Source organism: Ursus arctos, unplaced genomic scaffold (genome assembly GCF_023065955.2).
Source record: "Ursus arctos isolate Adak ecotype North America unplaced genomic scaffold, UrsArc2.0 scaffold_3, whole genome shotgun sequence".
In the NCBI taxonomy this organism is placed as follows: Eukaryota; Metazoa; Chordata; class Mammalia; order Carnivora; family Ursidae; genus Ursus; species Ursus arctos.
Window position 1 is genome coordinate 53326711 of NW_026622985.1, and position 27385 is coordinate 53354095.

At 40.5% G+C, this 27385-nt stretch overlaps 1 protein-coding gene across 1 annotated transcript in view; it reads right to left on the minus strand.

Moving 5' to 3' along the window:
* OSBPL3 (oxysterol binding protein like 3) overlaps window positions 1-27385 on the minus strand; it is a 250126-nt gene that overhangs the window by 121455 nt on the left and 101286 nt on the right. Inside the window, exon 14 of the mRNA XM_057304348.1 lies at window positions 3662-3781. The gene's annotated coding sequence lies outside the window, so the exon portion shown is untranslated. The remainder of the gene's footprint in view (window positions 1-3661; window positions 3782-27385) is intronic.

The following is a 27385-nucleotide window of genomic DNA, read 5'->3' on the forward strand; positions in this document are numbered from 1 at the left end:
TTCCCTAATCATTGCCCCTCCAACATGAGAGTAAGCCAAGAAGTATGAATAGTCATTTGAGTGGGTGATGTCAGTACCTTCCATTTCTAGAATAGGTTTATTCTAAAAGGAGGAATTCATTATGGGGCACAGAGGGAGGAGAGTAAATGGCTAGAAAAATGTATGGGAACAAACTGATGTGATTTAATTTTGAGACATTCAGGAATATAAGTGAAAAAGAAGGATGATTGGAGAATTCTGGCTTGTAAGGCAGATGTCTGTCTGTGGCAAGTAGAATAACAACCACCAAATATATCCACAGCCTAATCCTCGGAACCAGTGAATGTTACCTTATATGGCAAAATGGACTTTAGAAATAGGATTAAAGTAAGGCCCTGGAGATGAGGAGGTTATCCAGAATTATCCATGTAGGGCCAATGCAAGCACAGGGTCTTTCTAAGAGAGAGGCAGGCGATCCATTAGTAGACTGCAACGTGATGAGATGGGATGATGGAAAATGAGATGTGATGTGGCACCCTGAGCCAAAGAATGCAGGTCGTCTGGAAAAGGTGGAGAAAGCAAAGAAGCAGATTTTCCACAAGAGCCTCCAGAAGGAACACAGCCCTGCTGACACGCTGATTTTAGACTTCTGACCTCCAGAATTGCAAGGGAATAAATTTGTATTGTTTGAAGCCACAAGACTCAACAACTGAGTTTTGTTATAGCAGCAATAGGAAACTAACACATTCTCCATCTCTGCTTTTTTTAAGATGCTAAGAAAACAAAGGAACAGCATATGAAACAAGTATTTTCTGATGAACAACAAATACCTCCATGAAGAAGGCTAAGAATAGTTCAAATGTGGCTCTGAGCCAGCGACACATGGGGAAGTGATGTGATAGCATGGAAAACCACTGGACTAAGAGTTAGGAAATCTGGATTCTCATCCTCGCTCCTCCATGTACAGTTATGTGTCATCAGGCAAGCACAGCCTCTTTGGGTCTCAGTGACTGATCTGTAAAAAGAAACATGTAGACTACACAAATTATAATGTCTCCTTAACAAAGGCCAGAGGACTTTCTCTACTGACTAGTTCTAACCAGTGGCCAGGTTTCCCATTACCTAGTGTTTCCATGTCTCCTCTTAATCCTTATACCACCCTATGAGGTTGGCCACACGTTTCCTATCTTAACCTTAAAGAAGTTATATCATTTGCCCACCATCCTTGGGATCTGAATGTAGGTCTGTCTGATGGGAGGCCACCTTCTCCACTGTACTGTGCTTTCTTGGCAAGGTGCATACTGTGCATCTATGGATCTGAGACAGGTTAGAACAGAAGAGCTAGAGAAGACCACCAACACAAATCAGGATCATGGATATGCTTGAGCAAACGAAAGAAAATCAGGGAGGGGGTGCAGTGGGGAGACTAAACTGCCTTATATCCAAGCATTTTAAACACTAGACGTTCAAGGATGAACTTTCTGGGATCACTTTTTAAAACAAAAGAAACATTTCGTGACACAAAGTGGCCTCAGAGGGCAGACACTCTACTCTTCTAGGAGGTAGAGTGCTATATTCCAAACCAGTGAAACTTCCTTCCTTCACATTCAAATTCCACACTGGGCCCATACTGCTGCAGCAACTCCAGGCCTCATGGTTCACGGGAGGAGAACGGAAAGGCTGCTGCCCAAAATAGTTTAATAAGGCCAGCAATGATTCACGGAGTAATAACAGGCCAAGCAGGCAGATGCCTGCAGAACTGGGGCCCAGCTGAGAGGGGGTTTCACGGCCCAAGGTTACACTGGAGAATAAAGAGGGCATTCATTATATGTTTTCGAGGAGGGAAAGATCATTAGTACCACCTACAAACTCCCAAAAAGGAAGTCAAATATGAGGTAATTCAGCTCGACAATTTATTAACACTGTCCTAGAGTTCAAAAGCAACAGACCCATAGAGGTAAAAAGCAACCATGCAAGCAAAAGCCCTTTGGAATGTCTTCTCTCTCAAAGGCTCTGATTTAGTTCCAAAATTCGCCAAATAAATTCCATGTGCATAACCATATCTTCTTTAAAAAAAAAAAAAGACTTATTTATTTGACAGAGAGAGAGACAGCCAGCGAGAGAGGGAACACAAGCAGGGGGAGTGGGAGAGGAAGAAGCAGGCTCCCAGTGGAGCAGGAAGCCCAATGTGGGGCTTGATCCCAGGACCCTGGGATCACGCCCCAAGCCAAAGGCAGACGCTTAGCGACTGAGCCACTCAGGCGCCCCCATAACCACATCTTCTGTTTAAGAATAGCTTAAAAGAAGCAGAACATGTAAAGGAGAACAAAAATACCCAAAAATCTGTAAAGAGACCAACAATCATAGGCCAGTCTAAAAACTTGAGTAACTCCACAATATAGAACACTTAGGTCATTAATGGTCTTTCTGATTACACTCCTGTTCTCAAGGAAAACTAACAGCTGAGCGAAAGTTTAAGCAGGTTATGCAAAGAAAGAGAAAATTTGCTTTTTCATAATTAATCTATCTTAAATTCCAGTTGAGGCAAGTATTTGCATATGCTCCCAGTTCTCTTCTGAAATCAATGTTTACATACTTAGTTACTAGACAAGTAAACAGATGGGCAATTTACAAAGTTAATCACTATCTGCTTTTGCTATCAAAATTTGGTATTCCAGCCAAAGAGTCAAACATACCTATGCAAAGATACATACAAGAGTTACATACAGCATAAATAGAAAGGGTAAAACAATAAACACTAAGATTCGTTGGCATTACAGTGGTTTATTCTAGAAATAGCTCCGTGGATAAAACGAGAAAAGCAAAGCTTAAAAGAAGGAAGAGACAGAATGTGATGAAGCTGATGAGAAAAGGCAGGCCATATGTGTCATTGCTCTAAAATGGGACTCAGAGAGAAAGTCAATTTTCTCAGCTGGAGTCGGAAGTAAGAGTTTGGAAGTGAAAGGAAATAAGGTCATGTGAGAGCAGTTTTTTACCTGTGATAAGGTAAATCTCACCACTGCAACGAAGGCCTTGTGAGAAACACCAATATCAATGACCTCAACATGTTTTTATTCAAATATTAACATGTAACCACAGCAAACTCAACACCGATCTCACTGACAAGTGTGAGTCTTTGCTGGCCATCTGAGAAGCAGAAATCATTTCATTATATTCCTCTCATGTATGTGAGTTAATGACAAATAACGAGTTCCTGGGATCAAAGACGAATTACCAGTAATAGACGTGAAATCAAAACAACTGCCAAAAACAGCAACAACAAAAAATACCTTCATAAATTATTAGAGTATAAGGCACCTGCTGAGCCAATGGAAACGGAAAACAACCCTCATTTAACAGGTGCTTTGCCAAAAATATATCTACTTTTCCCCCCTAACCATTGAGGAGGAGTGTAAAGTACATTATGGTTTCCAGAAGCCTGGGTCCAGGCTGGTCTTCTTAAAATCAGATAAAAAATCAGGATGAAGAGGGGCATCTGGCCGGCTCACTCAGTAGAGCACGTGACTCTTGATCTTGGGGTCATGAGTTCAAGCCCCACGGTGGGCATAGAGCTTACTTTAGAAAAAATTAGGATGAACAACAACAGGAAAACTTAGGGTAACTACTCAGGTGGCTTTATCCTTTAAATAAAGTCTAAAATTGAGTTTGCCATGCAGCTTACCTTTGAGTGAATCTTCTAGAAATATTTCACCCTTGAAAAACAATGGAATGACCTGTTTTAGTTAGGCTGCACTTTCATTTATATCTTCTATTCCTTGGTGCAGAGTTCAATGTCCTTGGGCTGTGGGCAGATGGAAAAGCCAGAAATTACAATTTTGCTGAAATGCTTTCGTCCTGGGAGAGTTGATTATCCCCACTGCACAGGTTTGTCTCACCTTATGGAATGCATGACCTTGAAAATTGTGTGTACTCATTGAAAAATGATTTCAAGAACCTTGTAGTGGCTTTTTCTTTTTAAGATAAGACCCCTTTGAAAAATACATACGAGGTTGCTCATCATAAAGTTGTTGGTATGAGTAAAAACTCCGGAAAATGAATAGAGAATTGGTTATATAAGCTATTACATATCTATCCAGTAACCTGCAAGACATTCATTAAAATAATAAAACGGCACGAGGAAGACTTTTCTTAACTTAAAAAAAATAATTATAGAATCACAAGAAGTTGCCAAAACAGTGCAGAGTGTTCAGTATACCCTTCACCTAGCTCCCATCAATGGTAATATCGTATATATAATTAGCCAAAACCGGGAAATTACCATTGGCACAATACAATTAGCCAGGCTACAGTCTACTCCGATTTCACCAGTTTTTACATGCGCTTATTTTGTATGCATGTATGTGCACTGTGTATAGTTCTATAAAATGTTATCGGAGGTATATTCATGTGTTCAGGTACCCACCACAACTAAGCCACAGGACTGTCCCACTGCCACCAAGGTACAAAGAGCCTTTGCATTACCGGTACATGTTCTGTGTCTTGATCTGGGTGGTGGTTATGCTGTGCGCTGAACACCTACGCAATTCAGAATGTAATTTCTGTCTGAATTTTTTCAAAAAAACTGATGATAAAGCTCTACTGGTTGACATGGGCAAATATTCCAGATAGATTAGGTTAAAAAATGTTACAAAACAGTCTTTATAAGAGGATCCCATTTTTGTATAATTATATGTCTATGTACCAAGAAAAAGAAATCCTAAAACAAAAAATGTACATATATTCTCAAGGAGGGAATCTTTTTTTAAAATCACCATTTAATTCATTCTTAGGTTTCTCCTGGTTGAAAAGTTAACTTTTATATCTCCAATACAATCCTTTTTATCACTCCCCTAAAATGCAATGTCATTCAACTTTATAATGAATGGGCCTCAGGCTATCAGTTGCAGTAAAAGATGAACTTGAAAAAGCCTTCCTCCTGAAGCTCTGTGTGTTAGAATATGTGTGAATTTTCCAAAGGAGCTGAGACACTGAATACAGACTGTATTCTAGGGCTAACTTTTCCTCTCACAATTAAAAAAAGATACCACTACACTCTTGTGACCACAGACTGCAGGCTAAATATGCAAAAGGGTTCTAAGGACCTCAAAATACAGGACACACATATCCTGCTCTTACAAGATCAAAACTGCAACACAACATGCCAACTTCTTATACCACCAGCAAGAATAAAGTCCTGGGAGTAGATAGCAGAGTAAACCACCAATTTTGTCTAGGAGTATTCTGGACAAAGGATGACTCTGGATCTGGGCTTTGAAAGCTTATATTCGGGCCAAGTGCAAAGGAAAGAGGAAGAAGGAGAGGGTCATTCTAGTCAGAGAATGCTATGAGCACAGGAACTTAAGGGAAGATGTAAAGGGAGATGATTCCAGAAACAATCTTAAATACCATGCCAAAATTTTGGACTGCATTATCATCTTTTTTTTTTTTTTTTAAGTAGGCTCCATGTCTAGCTTGGAGCCCAACATGGGGCTTGAACTCACAACTCTGAGATCAAGACCTGAGCTGAGATCGAGAGTCAGAGAGTCAGACGTTCAACCAACTGAGCTACCCAGACGCCCCTAGACTGGATTATCTTACATGTGGTAAAAAAAACCCAAGGATTTTTAAGTAGAGGACTAGACTGGTGACAGTGTTTACAGTGAGTTGGAATGGAGAGAATTGTAAAAATCAGATAAATTACTGAGCTCTGACCAGTGTACTAGGTGAAAGATGATGAGACCCGAATAGGGGCAGCAACAGCAGGCATAACAGAGCAGGATACTAATTAATATATTTGATTTGTACTTTTTCCAACTATATAAATGGCATCATGCTGTATATACCCCAGAGCCTGACTCTTTTTGCTCAACATTATTCTTGAGATTTACCTATCATGACATATGTAGTTCTAGTTCTTTCATTTTAAGCTCTATAGAATTTAGATGATTGAACACATGACCTTCATCCACATCTTGGTTATGAAAATTGAAGTTGTTCCAATTTTTTGTTCTAACAGAGAGTGCGGAACAGAGCATATCTTCTCCCTTGCACGTGTATATAAGACTTTCACATATTTGAAAATAGAACTTCTGGCTTATGGAGTTATAAGGATTGAACATCTTAAACCAAACTATTTCTTGCCAAATTATTCTCTACAGTGGTTGTTCTAATTGATATTCCCATAGACAAAAGAGGAGTTTCCATTCTACATGTCCTTGCCCACACTTGGTATGGTTAAACTGTTTAATTTTAACAAATCTTTGAGTGTGGAATGGATATTCTTGTCCTGGTTTTATATTATTGTTTCCGGGGCCTAGAACTATTTCCAAAGTATAATCCATGAATTAGAGTGTGGGTAGTGAGGGAGAGGGAGAAAAACTATTGGGTGTGCTGCTTGGGTAACAAGCATAGAAGTATCTGTTAGGAATTACATTTAGCTGCAATTTTCACACACACAGTGGCCTAAATAAACTAGGACTTACTTGCCATGAAAAGAATCCAGAAGGCATTCCAAAGCTAATATGGTAGGCAGCTCTACGGTCACAAATACCCGAGCACCTTTTTATCCCGAATTTCATCCTCAAGATCACCTGAGGGTCAAAGATGGCTTCTGAAACTCTACTGATAATTCAAATTGGAAGGCCAGAAGAAGGAAAAAGATTTGGGCAAAAAGGTCATTATCTCCCAGTCAAAGAGCTTCATTTTTTTTTTTTTAAGGTAAGGTGCCCAGGAAGAAAACAAGATTCTGTTACTAATTAAAAGGTGTACAATGGGAGGCAAAATTCTTTGCCGTAAGTAAGTGATACGATTAATCAAGATACAGAACACAAGAACAGACAAGAAGAAAGAAAATAGAGCTCAAAAGATAGAGGTCAATGGAGAGATACAGATTTAAGAACGGTCAGGTTGGAGCTATAAGATATAATCATAGGAATGACTAAGCTCATGAAAACACCACTGATCAAGAAAAAGACATGGTGAGGTGACTGCACCAGGAAAGCCAAGATTTAACAGGAAGAAAGAGGAAAAGTCGATGGAGGAAGCCAACATATAGAAAGAGAATATTCAGAGAAGGAAGAAAATCAGTGCTTATAATTCAAAAGGAGCAAAGTCTTTGAGCACTGAGGAGGCAGCTGTAGAAGCTACTAGTAACTATGTCCCCAGCAGCCATTCTCCCCGGCTTCTCCGTTGCTAATAGAATTCCAGTTTTGTTCAGACGCTGAAAAGTTATGTACTTGAGAGGAGCCTGGACCCCTCCCCAAACCCAGGCTAAAAACGTAGACAACTTCAAATCTATGGGGAAATCCCATTCCTTTGCACTGATTGGCTTAGGCAAGTAAATGTGGTGCACTCCTGGCCAATGGGAGTCCAGGGTCAGTTTAAAGAGGAAATAGAGCTAACACGTTGTGATTGGTAGGGAGGAAAGACTAAAGAAACTGGGTCCTAATGACACGGTCAAGTCATTAAATTAAGCTAATCTGGAACTGTCCTACTTCCAGACTTCTTTTATGTAGCGCTGAGAGAGAGAGAGCGCGCGCGAGCTTGCACAAGCAGAGAGGGGCAGAGGGAGAGAGAGAATCTTAAGCAGGCTCCACACCCAGGGTACAGCCCAATGCGGGGCTGGATCTCACGACCCTGAGATCATGACCTTAGCAGAAATCAAAGAGTCTGCCTTTGCTCAACCAACTGTGCCAGCCAAGCACCCCTATGTAGCCTCTTATTTAAGCCTCTTGTGTTTGGGTTTTCTGTAATTTCGGCCAAAATCATCCCAACTGATAGAATAGCCAACACTATCAACAGTTATAGACAGGCAGGATGGCATCAGGAGGCCTTGGGGCATGGGATTTAGAATGGAATGACACAGTTCCATCACCGAGAGGGGAACGCATCAATAACTCTGGGGGCTGTATATAAAGTTGGGAGAATTGCTTCTTAGTGACCTCTGTTTCTAGATAAAATGAGGACAAGTTCAAATGCTGAGAATGAGGTGGGGGAAGAAAGCTTCATCCTTGAAGAGAATAATAAAGATTTGGAATAGCTGCCCCAGAAAATGGGAAAGAGTACAAACTTTGGGTCAGCAAAAAGATTTCCAAGTAACATCAAGGGCTGTGATAACTTTAAAACCATACATGTGTAAGGGAGCCCACCATCAGTCACAGAGTGAATACGGAGAGAGAAGAGGCTGTGGTGTTGATTCAGAGGTGGAAGAAGAGGTGAGTACTTCTGTGGAAGGTCCACAGCGAGGAAATCACTGTCCCAGTGACAGATAATCGAAATCATTGACCACATTGTCCAGGTACACCAGGGAGAAAGTGAAGGAGTGGGGGAAGTCTAGGCCAGACAGACAGAAAACAGGGTGGATATCAAGGGAATAAATTCACAGAGTCTGAAGAACAGGTTTAGTGCAAGAAAGCAGATGAGAAAGGTGGGGGCTCTGACAGAGGGCAGGGTATCTCAGAAGCCAGAATCCTAGGGTGTGGTCATGGAGTGGGTTGCTGAGGTGGCGTGGAAAGGAAGGTCGTTGACACCAAGGAGATGAGGCACAGTGAATGAGGATGTTGGATCAGCCCCCCAAAAGGGCACAGCACAAGCCAAGAGATCAAAGGAAATCAGGAGACAGCTATGAACCGGGAGCTGACACCACCCAAACCACTCTTCTTCACATTTCTTCTCATTTCTGAATACATGTGGCATCCAAAGATTCCTTAAGAAGGAGAACTGTACCAGCCTACGCAATAGTTTCAGGCAAACAACCCTGTACATATATATACAAAATGTGGCCCTGAGCCCTGGGAAAATCCTCGAAAACTCAGTCTGTTATCAGACAGCTCCTCCTAATTGGGTCTTCCTTCCTACCAATTTAAAATGCCCTTGACGAATGAAATAAGAAAATTGCATTTAAGATATTTCTTAAAAGTTTCTTCTTCCAGCATTTCCCTTTTTTTCTCTTCCCACTGCCACCTGCCAGGCTCAGACAGAAATTACTGCTTCTTGCCCAGATGACAACAATAGCTCCTACCTCGCTTGCCAACCGCTGGGCGCTCCCCACTCAAACCATCCCGTACACGCTTACCAAACCCATCCTCCTAGAGCACCTGCCTGACCCCATCACTCCTCTGTGCAAATGTGTGCAGTGACTCATCACCGTCCAGGGCGCCGGCTTTCACGTTGAGCTCTTACAGCCACTACATCCCGTGAGAGGGGTGCAAGTGCTCCCCTCATGAAAATCAAATCATGCAATCACTTCTCAAACTACAGACAGAAAAAAAAAAAATAGATGTAACAGATACTTTTCCTCCATTTTAAGTTTCTCTCTTTTTTATACTTTCTTAATTTTTGGCATCAACTCCCACTTGTCCACGTTACCATGTAATAGAGGAGATGTCTGATCTAACATAATATATTTAGTTACTCGAAGCATAACATAACATTTCGTGGAATTTTTCTACGTGCAAATCTTGTGAACAAACTATCTACAAAATAAAGTCCACGGTGTAGAGGCAGTATTCGAGGCCCTCCCCAGTTCTGAGCCAACCTCCCTTTCCAAGCTCACCTCTCACACTTTAGTCCACTTATCCTAAACGCAGAGCAAGCTGGGCTGGCTTCACAGGTATTTGCACCCACACCGATCTAAGGACACAAGGCTGCATCTTGCTCACATTTCTCTGTGTCACACATAACACAACGTGCAGGAGGAAGCTTCGTTCCGCAGGCTCCCCGCGTAACTGCTTCACATACTTTGGGCCCCACCAGAAATGTATGTTGAGTCCACCTGACTCAAGTAAACTTACCTCAAAAATCCCAAGAAGTTATTTTATGAAACTTTATAAAGAAAAAAATGGATTACTTGAAAAGAACAGAACTTGCAGAGTATGGAATAATCTATACCAAATTTATGAGATAGTGACTAGGTCGAAGTATAGACATTCTCATATACAGCAATAATGAATACAGAGTTCAAAATAAAGCTAAGTGTCCCCGCCCCCTGACACATCATTAAGTCCACTTGAAGCCACGTGACTAAATTCACGACTCTCCAGCTACTATCCAGACGCTTTGCTTCCTTTGTTTCCGTCTTGGTCGCATGACGATCCATGCATTCCATGCTGCTGGTCATCAGAATAGGAACGTCCTGGCATCAGGTCTCATTTAGTTAGCAAGAGAAAATTCAAAGTCCCTGAAATGTGAAATTACGACAAATGCAAAGTTCAAAAGTTTCCATGTTTCTATGACGATGGCCATTTTTGGCCCTGTTAGGTGCAAGTCTTCAGTCCCTTTGCTGAAATCTTTGAGGCCAGAAACATTTAGAATTGTTTTTCTTTTTGTTTTTAATTTTAGAAAGGGAATACGGTATGTACATCAAGTAATAACAGTTCCAGCAGGACCTGGAGCAGCATCTCACAAACATGTTACAGCAAAATGTATGAACATTCCTATTAACCCGAACAAAAACCATAAATAGCTTCCTGTCAGTTCAGGTCAGACTTGGCCTTCAAATGAGCTAAAACAAAAACAAAAACAAAAACAAACCAAATCAAAACCTGTTGCTATTCAGATTTCACAACTGTGAGAAGAGACCGAGTTACAAATAACTGTGCAATGCGGAGCTTAAGAAGGTGACCGTTGCTGTCGCCGCTTCTGCAAAGAGAAGATGCTCTTATGGCAATGCCTGCTTGAAAAGGCCATCTTCTCTGCAGCTCCAAAGAGAACCTGGGCTCAGGGGCTGCAAGAAACCCCCAGGGTCAGACGCAAGCTCAGGAGGTTTTCCCCCATAACTTACAGATTTCCTCAATGTATTGGTTACTTCAAGTGCTATATATCACGAACTCCTTATTCTAATCTATCCAGACTGTGGCAGCGCTGGGTTTTAGGATTCAACCAACTTATGCCACCTCCATAAATTGCACCGTACACAGAGCTAGACGGCAAGATTCACGCTGAAGAATCGGACGCTCGCGCCACAGCGCTCTGGGTCACAGCACATCACGACACAGCGAGGGGCACAAGAATGCTTACGCCACGTGGGCAGCTGTACCTACCTGCTTATTCATTCTATAGGTTTAAGGAACACAGAGGAAACATTTCAGTCTGTTGGTTCATTCAGCCATTTCATTCCAAAACAAAAATCACCAAAAAAGGTCACTAGCTTCTCACCCGGCCCCTCTCCACCAAAGATGATGGAGCAGGAGGACAGGCCCATGAACAGCTTCCCAGCACTCTGCTTCCCCGCCCTTTGGCAACTGGCATTTAGTAATCAACGAGCTCATCAGCAGAAAGTTGAAAAAACAACAGGAAAGGAACAGAAATGAGCTGGAAAAAGTGGGGCATACGCATACCCAGAGATGTAAATAAAGTAGTTTGAGGACACATTTGTTGAAACGCGTGACCAAAGAAAACAGCCTGAGGGCTATAAAAATAGTTATCAAGGGTTTATGTCAGGTTTGTCTCATTATTTATGTATGATGTCAATTTGCATTTCTACAGATTAGGCTTCAGCATAGAGGCACACCTGCATTTGGCTTAGTTTGGAGGAAACATGGCCCAATATTAAAACAAAAACAAAGAAACATAGCCCAATATTAAAAACAAAAACCAGCCTCAGTTCTCTGAGCAAGATGTCACAAATTCCCTCCGAGGCTCCTTCTACATTTCTCTAAAGTCTTCAGAGGTTACAATTGAGAAAGCAGAATCCCTTTTCTCTTATCAAAAAATAGAAAATATCCATTATATGCTCACTCTCTTTCAACGGTCAGGTGAATTCCTTAGATTCTGGGATTGGGGCTTGGGATTTGCCAGGTACAGGGCTCCACATGATCTCTTCCTTTTGGAAGACCTACCTGTTGTGATAGCTAAAAATGCCATTACTCCCCCCATTCTCATCTCCACCTTCAAAATCACCCCATAACAAAACACCAAATCCATAACGAGAAATGCATCACCTCAAATCTCATCTCTGCAGCTTCTGTATTTGCTTTTGTGGAAATTTTAACGACCTAAATAAGAACATACTTCTCTAAGAAGGCCATTAAACTAGATAAGATCAGGGTTAACGCTATAAATCTATATCTATGCATATCTCCAAGGAAACCCATCTAATATTAGAGCCATGCTAAGAAACAGATTCAATTTTGAAAGAAACCAGGCAAGTAGAATTTAATAAAATGGAAATGTGACTCTAAGAAGAGCTTTCATCCTCCCTGATGCTGATTGTATCTCCACAATGACACAACTAAATTGGGAAGGACTACTGAACTACCCACAGTATTACAAACAGATGGGACTTTGGCTGGTCCATTCTGAATCTTCCTTGACACTCATCATTGTACTCCAGGGTAGTCCGTTTATGACGCTTATCTTGTGTTTCAGGTTAAACACAAACTAGAAGAGGCAATAATAGTCAAATCAAGAATCCTTTACTCAACCAGTCTTCCCTGCATCAATAGCAAACCAGAAGAAGTCAATAATTTCCTTTCAAATGCAAAGAAATCCAAGGAAAAAATTAAAGCCGGTCAATCTGAAGTCAAAAATTAAAGAAAATAGGGGCGCCTGGGTAGCGCAGTCGTTAAGCATCTGCCTTCAGCTCAGGGCGTGATCCCGGCGTTTTGGGATCGAGTCCCACATCGGGCTCTTCCGCTGGGAGCCTGCTTCTTCCTCTCCCACTCCCCTGCTGTGCTCCTTCTCTCGCTGGCTATCTCTCTGTCACATAAATAAATAAAATCTTTAAAAAAAAAATTAAAGAAAATAATTTTATTGGGGAGAAACCAAATATTAAAGAGCAATCTGACTTTGAGGGATGGGGTGATCGTGTTCCTTGTATTCTAAAATACGACTTTCTGGGCTACAAATGTGGCTATTTAACACCTCCGAAACTTATGATGAAACTTTGAGCAAAAGCTACTATTTTCCTATTTGCATTAAGCTTACCTGACTCGGTTACTGAGATTATAGAGGGAAGACTACCAAGAAGAAATTTCAGGTGTTAAAAATGCCTTCGAGAATTAAGAAGTTCAATAAACCTGACCTGTCTCTCCCTCTTAAAAGACAAGGATGTCAAGGGCACTTCTGTAAGCCACTATTTTATCCAAAGGTTGGTACCACAAAATGGTATTATGTTCGTATTTTTCTCATCTGACAACGTACATAGCTCCTTCATGAGTTTTCTTTCTTATTTTCTTTATTTTCTTTAATGGTGACGTAGAAATTAATGAACAACCTACATCTATATCGTCATCAAAAATATTTTAGAAACCAAAAAACATGAAGCAATAATTCTGGCCCAATGAGTCAACATCTTTTTTTTTTTCCTGATGAATTCCATGGTTAGTTTTTTCTTGTATTTGAGCAAGCAGCATTCGTCAGCCAAAACAGCCACTGCCAAGTTATCTGATCAACTCCACCAAAGGCACTAGTTGAGAATAAAGAGACAAAAGAAAATCTACTTTATTTCAAATCAATCACCATTTATCTTACCCATGACCAGCTTTCTTCCCTCCTTCAAGCCAAGTCTTCCTTTTCCAGGCTGAGCATCTCCATTTCATTCACTCATCCTTCCACAACACAGTTTCCTGCCCCTTCTTTATCCTTGTCACTGCCCTGAGGACGGAGTCTGTTGTGAGTACGCGGTCTGACCATCTGACATAGTGTCCTGTATCTACTCACTCAACAGAGGCTTAGTGAGCAGCAAGTATTAGTCTAGGAATGAGGGATACATCTCTGGCAAAGTCCCTGCTCTCCCGAAGCTTAACATCTCATGTGGCACCGAGAACATGCCCGACACAAAGTAAGCACTCAGTTAATTAAAAAAAAAAATCCCTTATGACATGTATAGCCTGCATTTGAACACAATATTCCATACATAAGGTTTAACGTCTTGAAAACGGCACACTTGGGGCACCTGGGTGGCTCAGTTGGTTACGTGTCTGCCTTTGGCTCAGGTCATGATTCCAAGGTCCTGGGATTGAGTCCCACGTCGGGCTTCCTGCTCCACAGGGAGCCTGCTTCTCCCTCTCCCTCTGTCTCTGTCTCTTCCCTCTGCTGTGCTCTCTCAAATAAAAATAAAATCTTAAAAAAAAAAAAAGAAAATGGCACACTTGGATATGGTGAAACGATTACTGACAGGGAAAAGCAAAAACTAAAAGTACATGCAAGACTTTGAAAAGCTGAGCAGTCTAGCTCATTGTAAAGGGGAAGGACATAACTACATTAATCACAATATAAGAAGATGTTTGTGGTTCATAAGAGGTTCAAATTATGTCTGCACTCTGTTCAAAAGTATAGATAATATATTTTAGATGTAAGACACAGTTGATTTAAAATATTTTATTTCTTTGTACTTGTTCCAATTACTATTGCTATGTAACAAATTACTCTGGAGACTTTGAACAACTATTTTATGTGGCTCATAATTTGGAAGAGTCAAGGACTTAGGACAGGCTTGGCTGGGCAATTCTTGTTCAGGGTCTCAGATGCCAGGAAGGGCTGGGGCCATCTGAAGGCCCAGCCAGGTGGATGTCAAGATGGCTCCCTCACAAGGCTGGGAGCTGTTGCCGCCTGCTGACTGGGAGCTTCTCCACATGGCTACTCCAGCATGTTAACCTCAGAGTCATCCTATTTCTATACTGCACTTGGCTTCCCCAGAACTAGTATCCCAAGAGAAGCAGGCGAAAATTGGATGGCCTTTTACGACCTAGTATTGTAAGTCAGATAGTGTCATTTCTGCCATATTCTGTTGGTTGAAGCAGTCATAAGCCAACTCATATTCAAGACAAAGGTACACAGACCCCATCTATCAATGTCAGGAGAATTCTGGCCATTTTTTAAAAATTGCCACAGTTCTTAAAGGATAAGTTTCAGTTATTTTTAAAATGTGGGAAGGTAAAATACTTCATTCTAGATATGAGTCATTATGAGAGAAATATTATCTGCTACTTCGCTCGGTCCAAATATCTTCTTTTGTTAAATAAGTTAAGCTTAACTAATGGATTAGCTAACAAGAGGGTCATGAATGGCTTTCAAACTTCGGGGCTCTTAAGCAACAAAAGGCCACATGAGCACAAAGTCCTTGTCTTAAGAACTTAAGGACAGGCTCTGGGTCCACGCTACCCACTCCAGACGGCAGTGATTTCTCCCGGCTCTGCCGCCTTCGCTTGTCATCATGCCCTTCAGACTGATGAGTTGTAAAAGCAGGTGGGAGCAGAGGCAGTGACACAGAGACAGAGACTGCGTCTCTGTCATTAGCTTTGTGATGCTAAGAACTGTCTACATTCTTTCTTTCCCACAGCATCCAGCAGGCACCCAAAAAAGGTTTGCTCTTTGACTTGTACTCAGAGTCTCAGTGCTCATTATTCTTGCCCCATTCATACTTTTAAATCGCTGAAACAAGACAATCTGGGTAACAGATGCTGGACTGCTGAGTTGTAGAGAGGCTTAGAGCTGTCTAAAACAAAGACGGGTGCTCCCCATTTCTGACAACGATCAAGGTGTTTAAAGAGAATCAAAATGTCACATGGAGGTTGAACTCAAAGATTCTAAGAAAGACCTCCATAACTCTATAATATAGCAAAATTGAATTCCTATAAATATGTGAAATATTAACATTCACTATCCCCCTTCCATAAATGTATTAAAATAGAGAAAAACACACTTAGGAAACTCTGATTAACACATCTTAATTAGGAGGGCATATGGGGGAGCTCTCTGGAAAAAAGCTTTTCTGAGATGTTTATACAAAGCGTATGGTTGCATATGATTCAGCAAAGGAAACCAGTTGTTCTGTCTGAATGGTGGCTGCCACTCCCTAGTCAACAGAGCATTAATTAATTGAACAATATCCAGGAGAAAGTTTTAGGCATGACTGTTATGATCTGTCAATGACTCACCAAAAGACTCCACCAAGTCATGATTTCTCGGGGCCCCTATTTCTTCCTTGTCAGTTTCTTGGTACCATGTACATTCTCCCCCTGAAAATACCATTAAGTAATCTCACCACACTGGGAAGAATGAATGTTAGCAGTTTGGTATGAGTCCATGTAGAATTTATTGATCTATTTATTTACATTAATGTAATCATATTTACATGTTGTATGTGTATTCTGCAGATTTCATTTAAGGCCACATCTTTCCATGATAAGACATACAGACCTACTACATAGCTTCGTAGTATTTGTCGTATACTATGTTTCATCCATTTTAGGAAATGTTTTTTCCTACATTTTAACATTGCTGATATTAGGTGTGCCTCATATTTAATGGCCATCCTAGTTTACTTGGCAGTGTATTTTTCTTCTTCAGTGGTAAATTTTCTTTCGTAATGGCACATAAATTAATGGTGGATCTTACCATTAACAGCCTTTGCCTCAATGATACAGTTGGCTGTACTTTATATAACCAATCCACTTTTGGTGTTGGTGTTGGCAGCAGATACTCCTGATGCCCCTCGTCACGTTCCCCAGCCCAGCTCTGATTTCGGCCGTAGCCATGGTAGGGAGTTCCAAGTGGGGCAGATACAGGCTGATGACTCTCACCACAGGCAACACAGGGATCTCCTTGGTTTTCCAGGGCCTTCTCTGAAACTGGACACCAACTCGGTCTGAAGGCAAACGCATGCAAGCACGGCCTGGTTATAACCTCAACCAGGAGGCCACAGGGCCGGCTGCATAAATGCTCTAGCCTCCTCCTTTCCAAAGGAGAAATCTGGGGGTAGAACCAAGCCCTCGTTGCCTACAGTATCAGCCTCATCACATGTTCTTATTTTGACTTTTCCTTCCTCCTTACCTCTTTCCCTGCTCCCTCACTCCTGCTTCTTGGGATCACCTCCCAAATAACCTATGTGCACTCAACTTCTTGCTTAGGCTATACTTTGGGGGGAATCAAACGAAGGCACTGGTCATTTCAGTTATTTCTAGGTCTCAGTTTATAAAATGGGAAAATGGAACTAAAATTCCTTCCAACTCTCAAATTCTTAGACTCCAAGCGATCTCCTTCTCCTATATATCACAATAAGGGTGACCTCTTGAACCCAGAGGAGCAAACTGCCTCTTTCTTTCTCCTGAAGCTAAGTGATCCATCACACCAATAAGCTCTGATATTCTAAAATGAAGTCATTAAATTTTTTGGTAAATAGGACCAGGCCTTTGAAGTGAGACCAAGAGAAAGCAAGAACCACTCAGAGATGCCACAGATGGTGGGTGATTACTTCAAAAGGGTGATAATCACATTAATGAACTCACCTGACAAGTCATTTACACAGATATGGCCCCAACTGGAGAGACTGACCTGACTGCACTATTTAAACAGCCTCCAGGAACGCCTGGGTGGCTCAGTCGGTTAGTCCGCTTCAGGCTCAGGTCATGACCGAGTCCTGTGTGGGGCTCCTTGCTCAGTGGGGAGCCTGATTCTCCCTCTGCCTGCCACTCCCCTTGCTTGTTCTCCCTCTCTCTGACAAATAAATAAAATCTTTTAAAAAAATAAATAAATAAAATGAACAGTCTCCGGTTTTCCAGTGTGTTATGCTTCAAAAGTATGTCTGTAAATGAACTGCTTGGCATTTGCAATTTACTTTTCCCACAGAAATGCTATAAATGATCAGGTTCCCAAGCCAGGCCATTAAAGGTATTTATTCTGCAAAAGCACCAGCAAAAAAGTTCCTAAGGAAACACATAACTTTACCGCGCTGCATTTCCTAACCACAGAAAATATTTAGTTATGCAACCAAGACTCCCAGAACAAATATTCACCCCACCCCAACATACAGACCTACAAACACACATACTAGAGAAAGGGGATTTCTCAAGAACCTAAATGCCTACACCATGTTTATTTAAGTCCTTATAATTGGTCTTGAAATCTAGGTAGGAAACAAACACTTAAACTCACCATAGCTCTCAAAGGTGAAAATAGAGACAATTAAGTTCAACACAAAACATGTAAAACTTCTTGGCCAAAGATAAGAGTAAAAGGAAACAAAGAGGGCCATTCAGAACAAGTATGTTCAGAATTAAAGTGGTTATATAATTCAGAACTCAGATCACCACAAGGGACTGTTTAAAAGTTAATGCCCAACAGCTAAAAGCCAAGTTATAAAAATCACAAGAGACTAAACCAAAGTTGAAAAAAAAAAAAAATCTCGTATTTTTTTAAAGTTAAGCCTTAAATCTTAATAAATTGATCAAAAGCAATTTATATGAAATTACCTCAAAGTCCTACAATTAATATTTGTTGATTTAACATCTAATCAACCACCACCACCACCTTCATAGAAAGACTCTTCTGATACTTGCAAATCACGTATCTCATAAGGAGTCAATACCCAAAATATACAAAGAACTCATGCAACTCAAGATCAACAACACCAGTCTGATTAAAAATGGGCACAGGTCTGAACAGACATGTTTCCAAAGCCATACCTATGGCCAACAGGTACATGAAAAGATGCTCAACGTCACTAATCATCAGGGAAACGCAAATCACAACCACAATGCGACAGCACCTCACACCTGTTAGAATGGCTATCATCAAAACAAGAAACAAGTATTGGCGAGGCTATGAAGAAAAGGGGAGCCTGTGCCCTAAGGGTGGGAACGTCAGTTGGTGCAGCCACTGTGGATAATAGTATGGAGGCTCCTCAAAAAGTTAAAAATAGAACTACCACGTGATTCAGCACTTCCACTTCCGGGACTTAGCCAAAGAAAATGAAAACACGACCTCAAAAAGCTATCTTCATCCCCGTGATTGCTGCATTATTTACAATAGCAAAGATACGGAAACAACCTAATGTCTGTTGTTGGATGAATTAATTTTTTAAAAAGTTGTGCTATTTATATACAATGGAATATCATTCAGCCCTAAAAAAAAGGAAATCTTGTCATTTGTGAGGGTATTACGCTAAGTGAAATTAGATAGAAAAAGACAAATATGTGATCTCACTTATATGTGGAATCTAACAAGAAAAAAAAGAAAGAAAGAAAAACTTAACTCAGAGAGAACAGATTGGTGGTTGCCAGAGATGGGGGTTGGAGAGTGGGCAAAATGAGTGAAGGGAGTCAAACGATACAAACTTCCAGTTATAAAATAAGTAAGTCCTAGGGATATAATATACAGCGCAGTGACTATAGTTAATAATACTGCACTGCATATTTAAAAGTTGCTAGGAGGTGGGGGGGGTGCTCCTGGGTGGCTTGGTCGGTTAAGCATCGGACTCTTGATTTTTGGCTCAGGTCATGATCTCAAGATCCTGAGACGGAGCCCTGCATCAGCCCCGTGCTGGGTGTGGAGCCTTGCTTAAGATTCTCCCTCCCCCTCTGCCCCTCCCCACCCACCTCCCCACCAGGCTTGTGCATGTGCTCGCTCTCCCTCTAAAGAAAAAAAGAAGTTATTGAGAGAGTAAACCTTAAAAGTTCTAGGAAGGGAGGGAGACTGACTTTCCTAACACTGATTACCGATAACTGTGTCATCAGGGAATAGAAAGTGTACAGGAGAGAAATGAAGAAATATGGGATTGTGGAAATTGACTGTCAAATCAATCAAAATCTTACATAAAACTCTTTCATGGCCTGACATAGTGGATCCTTAGGTGATCTTTTTTCAAGTTTCTTAAAAATAAAAATGCTTTCAAAGAAAAGCAACTCCAGAAGGAAAGAAAGAAAGAAAAACAACTCCTTGCCCAAGTAAAAAAGTAAACCATAATTACTTCTTCAATTGTGCACAGAGGATTTGTATTTAATTTCACATGCCTTCTGGTCAAAAGAAGGGAAAAATGAAAAGTAAATGCAAACCAAAGGTCACATAGTAATATTAAATAAATACCTCCAGTCCATGACTATAAATGTGGATACAAAAACAAAAAACACTTTTAAAGGCAGGAAAAAAAAATGGTTTACAGAAGCCAGAAGACTACTAGTGTTTATGACCTAAACCTTATTATTGTATGTGTTCTGTTTTTCTCTTTTCCCCCAAATTCCCTAGTTTACTGGTAAAGATGTAAGAGTTGAGCTGAAAGAAACAATATTCTTTCACTTCTTTCTTCCATGTGAGGGCTGACAAAAAGCACCGCAGGGGAGAAACCTGTATTAATCATCCTCATGGTTTGTAAGAAAAGCTCTTTATTAATCTCTGTCTAAACAAATACAAATAAACAGAGACAAAACACTCTAGACATCAACCTGCTGCAAAAGCTCTCAGAAACCAGACATAACACCCACAGTAAGTCTTTCAGCTTGAATGAATAAACACTTCCAGCAAGACCTCAAATGTTTTTATTTTCTTAAAACATAAAAGGCAATCATGTTATTCAAGCACGAATGAGACTGTAGAGAGCTTTTGCATTCTTGATAGCAACACTTCTTGGGGATACTAATAACTGGATATCACCGAATAACTAAAAGGAAGAACGTTAGCGAATGTGGAGGGGTCTCCTCCCAGCCATTCTTTCATGCTTTGAAAAGGAAGCTCAGATAGGGATAGTTTTAGAACAGTCAAGAGGCACTTGAACTACCCAGGTACAGAATGAGCCACAAAATTCTATGAACAAGACTAATATTTGATTGCGTTAGGATCAAGAATCACAAAATTAAGTAGAAGAATTTAAGAAGCTAAGTAAAACGTAAGTAGGTCAGCCTTTTATTTTAGGGGCAGGGAAACTGAGGCCCAAAGACAGACTCATGATCGGCCCGAGTCATGTAACCATTAACCATATAGCTGCTTATCCAGGTCTACCTTGTGTCTGCTTCGACACCCACTACAAGGCACACAGCACTGTACTGAGACTTCGGAAGGTTAACTACTAACCTTCCATGTTTGAAAAATTATTTTCACCACCCTTAATACGTGAAATCGGGTGAAATTTTTTGGTGTTGCTCTACTGATAAGGAAAGCCTCACGTGAGCCATCTCAAGAGACTACGTATTAAAATGTTTCGTCTAGTTCAATATAATTCATGCCAGGTAGATGTATATTCACAGACAAAATTCTACAACATTCTTAATTCTGTGTATTATATCAACCCTAAAGAGGTTACGGTTAGGTAATTTCCAGGATTCCCTGGCCTTAAAATCTGCAAACCATTAACTAAATCTATAAATAAGAGAACCGTGAGGGTTCCCAGATCTAAAACACAAATACACACACACACACACACACACACATCCCAGCCAATCCCCTTTCCCCTCCTCCACCTCACCCAAAATAACCCTGGGCTATTTCAAACATAATACTACCTTAAAAGGCGAAGACCTTCCCTCAACTTGAGTAGTTTTGCGTCATCATTCTCATTGTTCTGGTGACCCACCTACAGCTCCAGTCCCAAAACCCAACCATTTGTCAGCTCTGCCAGGCAGTCAGCCTGTTTCTCTCCAAACCAGGCAGCTCTTCCCTGGGGTTTCTTTCAGGGAGAATTATACCAGCAAGTTCTAATTTCCTATCCCTGTAGGAAAGGTTGCTCAGAGCTTGAGTCTTAATGTCTCTTATTAAAGTATAGCCTGCCTGCTGAATTATGACCAGATTTTCAATCATCATCTTAAATAGGAGTTTATTCATCGAGGGCTTGTTATTCTCCGTATGAAAGCCAAACAAACCCGCAGAGAAAGGTGAAGCATGATAAACAGCAGTTAGACCTTGTCACTAAGTACTTCATCACCCCGGACAGAAGCTGCAGGTGTCTCTCTGCTCCCTGTTTTAGGACCTGGCATAACAGATGCTTGATAAATGCTGAATGAATGAAAAGAAATAAAACTCCGCATCACTTTAGACTGAAGGCACAGCTGAGGCCCCGTTTTGTAAATGGTCAATGCCGTCCGGCACTGCATTACACGCTCAACGGCAGGAACTAGAAGGATACTACACGGAGACCAGGATGACTCTTGCTAAAATCGTTACAACACTTCATGAAGAAAATCGTCTTCATGCTAATCAACATAACAACAGTGACAGACAACCTCAAACACATCCTGCATCTTTGGGGCTGGCCTTAAAACATACTCAGAGAAAGGGTCTGAGTAACACTGCGGACAGCAGCCCCAGTAAATCACATGAAGCTTTTATCTACTCAAGACCCTGCTTTCTTTTTCATTGTATTCCACTCTACTACCTTCCCCCAAAACTACAGTTTCCACGTAGGCAAACAAAGGAGCTATGATGTCCAAATAGATAGTCACTCAAGCCAAAACATCATCCTGAACCCCAGGAATAAACTAGTTGCTTTATTAAGTGATGAAAAGTCTTTCTAGTCAAACATTTTGGATTGTGTTTTTTCATGAAGTTATTATTTCTTCTCTGTACCAACACAACTGTTATTTTTTAATCCTTTTCCCATAAGGATGTCAGAATCTTTCAGCCTCAAGGTAAGGCATCAAACCAAAATAGCTTAAAAGTTCCATATAATTATGAATGTCTTTACAGGTACTCTGATGCCAAGAAACACGTTACACCACTTGAATTCATATAAGCACATTCCCTAGACACCCACTTAACCTGGGCATTTCCGCTCCAAAGAAAGCATTTAGACAAACAGCACTTGCACTGTTCCAACTGTATCATTCAATGCTGCCTGGCCAGTTTTCTCACACAGATCAGGAAAAAAGGTATAGGGGGAGGGAGGTGCAAACAGAAGAGTCCTGCAATCCTTCTCACGCCACCTCCTGCAGATAAACTTCGGTTCTGTCCAAACAGCCCAGTAAAAAGAACTGAAAACTTGGACCATAAACAAACAAACAAAAATCATTCTGCATTGACACATTCTCTTTAAATTCAAACCTAGAAATTTTGAGCAGGACTAGGGTAACCAAACCATATTACCTAAAAATTATAAGGGTAGGAAACACTCTGAAAGGATTTTTTTTTTAAGCATAAGAAATATCGTATTGGGTCTGATAAGTGGTCCCTCTGGCCAAGGTTCTTGCAAATGGTACTAAAGGGGATGGAGTCAAGGATAAATTATGTCCTCCATAATCGTGACCTCAAAGACCCATGAGGTCCTTTGATCACCAGAAGTTTCATGAGAACAGGAATTTTATTTTGTTCACTGCTATACATAACCCCAGCACTTGAACAGTATCTGGCCTATAAGAGGCTCCCAAAAAATTATTTTTGAATTAATACATTGTTCCAGTGCAGTTACTCATGAATTTGCTTAAAGACAGTAGCACATTAATTTACCAATTAGTTCCCTGTAATAAGGCAAAAAAACAAAAAACAAAAAAAAAAAACACCACCACCACCACATAAGACTCGGAGCCACCACGTGATTCAGGGATTCATTGATTCCAACAACAAAAATATATTGAGCACCTGCAATGTGCTGTCAACTTTTCTGTTACTGGGGACAAGACATGGGGTTCCTGCCTCATGGGGCTTCCATCCTAGTGACTCTCACGGGCTGCTGTGTGGAGGACGGGCTGTTGGGGTAGAAAGGAAAAACAGAAGCCAGTTAGGACACTAGTGTAGACCAAAGGTGAGGTGATGAACGGCTCAGACCAGGGAGGAGCTGGTGAGAAGGGATTAGATTCAGGATACATTTTGTACACTTAGAAGTTCATGGGAATAATCTAGGAGATAGAGAAATTGATACTGCAAGAGAGAGGGGATCCATCCATAGAGCAAAGACTTCGAATAAGCAAGAGAGGTTGGGATCCCACGCACAAGTGGATGGCCTCAGACTAGGGCAGAGACAAGTGATTCACCTAACGGGAGGGAGGGCAGAAAGTGTAGGGACCATAATCTTCCTTAGTCCTAAAGTTTCCAAAGAAGTAATTCTTAAGTCAATAAAACCTATTAGGATTCAGGTTAAACACATTCTTGTCTATGACTAAGAAAAGTAATACATGTTCATCATATTTAGAAATTTTAGAAAATACAGAAAAATATTGAAAAGCATGCATTGATATGACCTATAATTCCGCCATCCAGTAATAACTATTATAAACCTCTGTTGCATTTCATCTGTGAATTTAGATTATAACTCATTCAAAAAAAATCCTTCGTCAGTTTACTCTGGCTTTATTTCTCACCTGCCCATCCATGTACTTGCTGTTACAAAGAACTGAAGAGTAAAGCACTCGGACATGTGTTGCCTTTTTCACATCCTACTTAACTATCAAATAAGCATCTTCTTTCATCTTTGTTTTGTGCACAGAATGCATATGTTTCTCATAGAAGTTGTTTCTGTTTATTAAGTTGGTCTTATTGTTAGACTTAAAACTTCTGGGTTTTTTGTACTCTTCCTTGTGAATCTGGCCCCTTTTCTACATTTCTTTGGTTTTCCCAACTGTTTTTAAGCTACTTGCATATTTCACTTTAGTAATCAAATTTTATTTCTCAATGAGTATATATTGTTTTCTTCCTCTACTTTTAAAAAATTCTTTCACTTTTCCGCCATTACTTTCTTCTCAGTGTAGTTCGTCTGGTGTCGAAATTGCTTTATAAGATAGATTCTCTTTGTTCTGCTGAATTCCTAGTTCCTGGGTTCATGGTTGGCTCCGCTATTTGAAATAGTGAGATCGTGGCCATGTCCTTTCACATATTTTTCTCTTCTCATCGATGCCTCCCCCCACCCAAGCCTCTAATATTAAACGCTCAACAGCATGTTCTAACTGCTTATTGCTGCCACTGGAATGAGTCACGTTCCATCTGCCTCACCTGATGCCTTGAAGGTCAAGTAAGGCCAAGTGTGTAGGAACTGTTTTTCAAGCCATTGTAGAAAGATTCAGTGTTTATATTTGAATAGGCCCTTTGCTTCTGATAAAAGAGGAATTTAACACTCTGAATGGGCACCTGGGTGGCTTAGTGGGTTAAGTATCTGCCTTCGGCAGATTCCAGGGTCCTGGGATGGAGCCCTGCGTTGAACGGGGAGTCTGCTTCTCCCTCTGTCCCTAACCCTACCCCTACTCATGCCGTGCGTGCTCGTGCTTATTCTCTCTCTCTCTCATAGATAAAATCTTAAAAAAAAAAAAAACTCTGAAAGTAAGGGGCCCAATCCAGCTGAAGCAACATGATTCACTGATGTGGTCTTTGCCGAGATCATGGCAGCACGCACACACAAAATTCACCATCGTCAACTAAGGTTGGCGAGAAACAAATCCTTCCCATCGATTAAACAAGATTACATTTCCAGACTCCCCCAAAAAACAAATCCACAGTTTGCATTAAGCAAAGTGTTATCACGCCTTCAAACACCTCTTAATGAATTTCAACTTTTTCGCCCAGAGATAGTTTGAAACCCAGCTCTAATCTAGATTGAACAGCTGTGATCAGATCACAGTGGTAAGAGTGGATGCAGGTAAAAATTGCTAATAAACACTTCTCGAATCACAGCTTCAACTACTATCATTCAGAACATATTCATTCTGCCTAAAACTACCCTCACGTTTTGTCCGTTTATTAAAATTCTCGTAAATGAAGTTATTTCTTAAACAATACACTTGATGGTCCCAAATCTAGTATCGGCCACTGAAAAATTTTGTGAAAATTGCTTAAACACCTGAGCCTCAGGTTTCTCATTTGCAGACCAAAAATAAATTCTGCTTCTTCACTTGGTTACTATAAAGATTAGAAGAGGGAATATATGTGAAAGAAATTTATAAATGCTAATGAACTACACAAAAATTCAGTTGTTAGACTGCATCTAAAGTCCTGTGTGATCTCACTTCCTGTTTGGGGGAGGGGCGGGGGAATCACTTTACTTATTTTTAGTAGATAATACATTCACATGGTTCAAAATTCTGAAGTTGCCAAACGCTATACAGTGAAAAGTCTCCCATTCTTTCCCACCAACCACCTAATTCCCCTGTCAGGGAGCAACTAAAGTAATCAATTTATTTTTTTAGATATATGTACATTTTCCCCCAATTTTTACATAAAAGCTATCGTACTATTCACCATTTCACACCTTTTTTCCAATTGAACAATACATCTTGGGGATTGTTTCATTTCCATATATCAATAAAGACAGAGCTCCCCCATTTTTTTCACGGGCCACACGGGAAGTTATCGAGGAACCATGACTTATTTACCCACTCCCACATATAGGTTATTTCCCCTCTTTTACTGTTATAGCCTTTTGCTCATGTATAAACACATTTGTAAGATGCATTTCCAAAAGGGAATTGCTGGGTCAAAAAGTATACACATTTTCAACTTTGAAAAAGACTGCCAGATTGCCTTGCATAAAAGTTTATAGCAATTTATTTCCCTTCCAGCCATAAATGGAGACTATTTCTCCACTTGTCAATAAAACCTCTTGTCAAACATTGTTGTTAAATCTCGGCCGACAGGGCAGTGAAAACATTATCTTTGTGTTTTAATTTGCTTTTTCCAATGACTGGTTTTGATCCTTTATTGATCAATAGTTGTTCTTTGAATATTAAGAAAATTTATTTCGCTCCCTTTAACTTTCTTCCTCTGTATCCCCCTGCACACCCCAAGACCTGGCTACTCGGAACTGCTTGCTATCCCCAAATGGGCCACATTTGGGGAAATACCCATTCCTTCCAGCTCCACTCACAAAATTTTTTTGACAAATTCAAAGGCATTTCAATGTTTATGAAATGTTCCTGTATTCCTCTCATAGGACTGAATCCCTCCTTCCTCAGGGAGCCCAGGACACATTTTTAGAGCTTCATAATAGCCTCATTTCACTCTGTTAGGTACATATAGGAGCTTCTTAAAGTTTAAAACCAAATTCTCCATCTTAGCACCCCCTATGATAACCAACGCATTCATTCAATTAATGTGGGATGAAAGACTGAAGTAGAAATAGAAATTGTGAATTTTTTTTTTAAGATCTATTTTAGGGAGAGAAAGAGAGCGGGTGGGGGGGCAGAGGTAGAGAAGCAGACTTCCCACTGAGCACAGAGCCCAAATAGGAGCTCGATCTCAGGACCCTGAGATCATGACCTGAGCCAAAACCAACAGACACTTAACCAACTGAGCCACCCAGGTGCCCCCAGAAACTGTGACTTTCTAATTGTACATGTGTCCCTAACCTTCCAAAACAACACTGTACATCAAGTGATGGGGATAATAAAGATCTGGGAGCTTGTTCTTTGGCCTAGAAGGTCATATCACAACATACTAATTGCTAATAAATCCTTCTTCTAAATTCTTTGTTTAATGTTTGTTTTAACACCAAATCCTGTGACTTAAATGACCAAAGAACATAAGACCAAAGTATTTTTTAAAGCAATATATTAATTACCAATAAACCCACAAAAAGGGGATTGACTTCTTTACTAATGAAGGAAATGCAATCTAAAAATCACAAGACACCATTAAACAGTCCTCAGAATGGTGAAAATGGAAAGGAAAAGGTCAAGTATAGATCAACTACAACTCTCATGTATTGCTGGAGGAAATGTAAATTAATACAACCATTTTAGAAAACGATTTGGAGAAATCAACTAAAGCTACACATATGCCA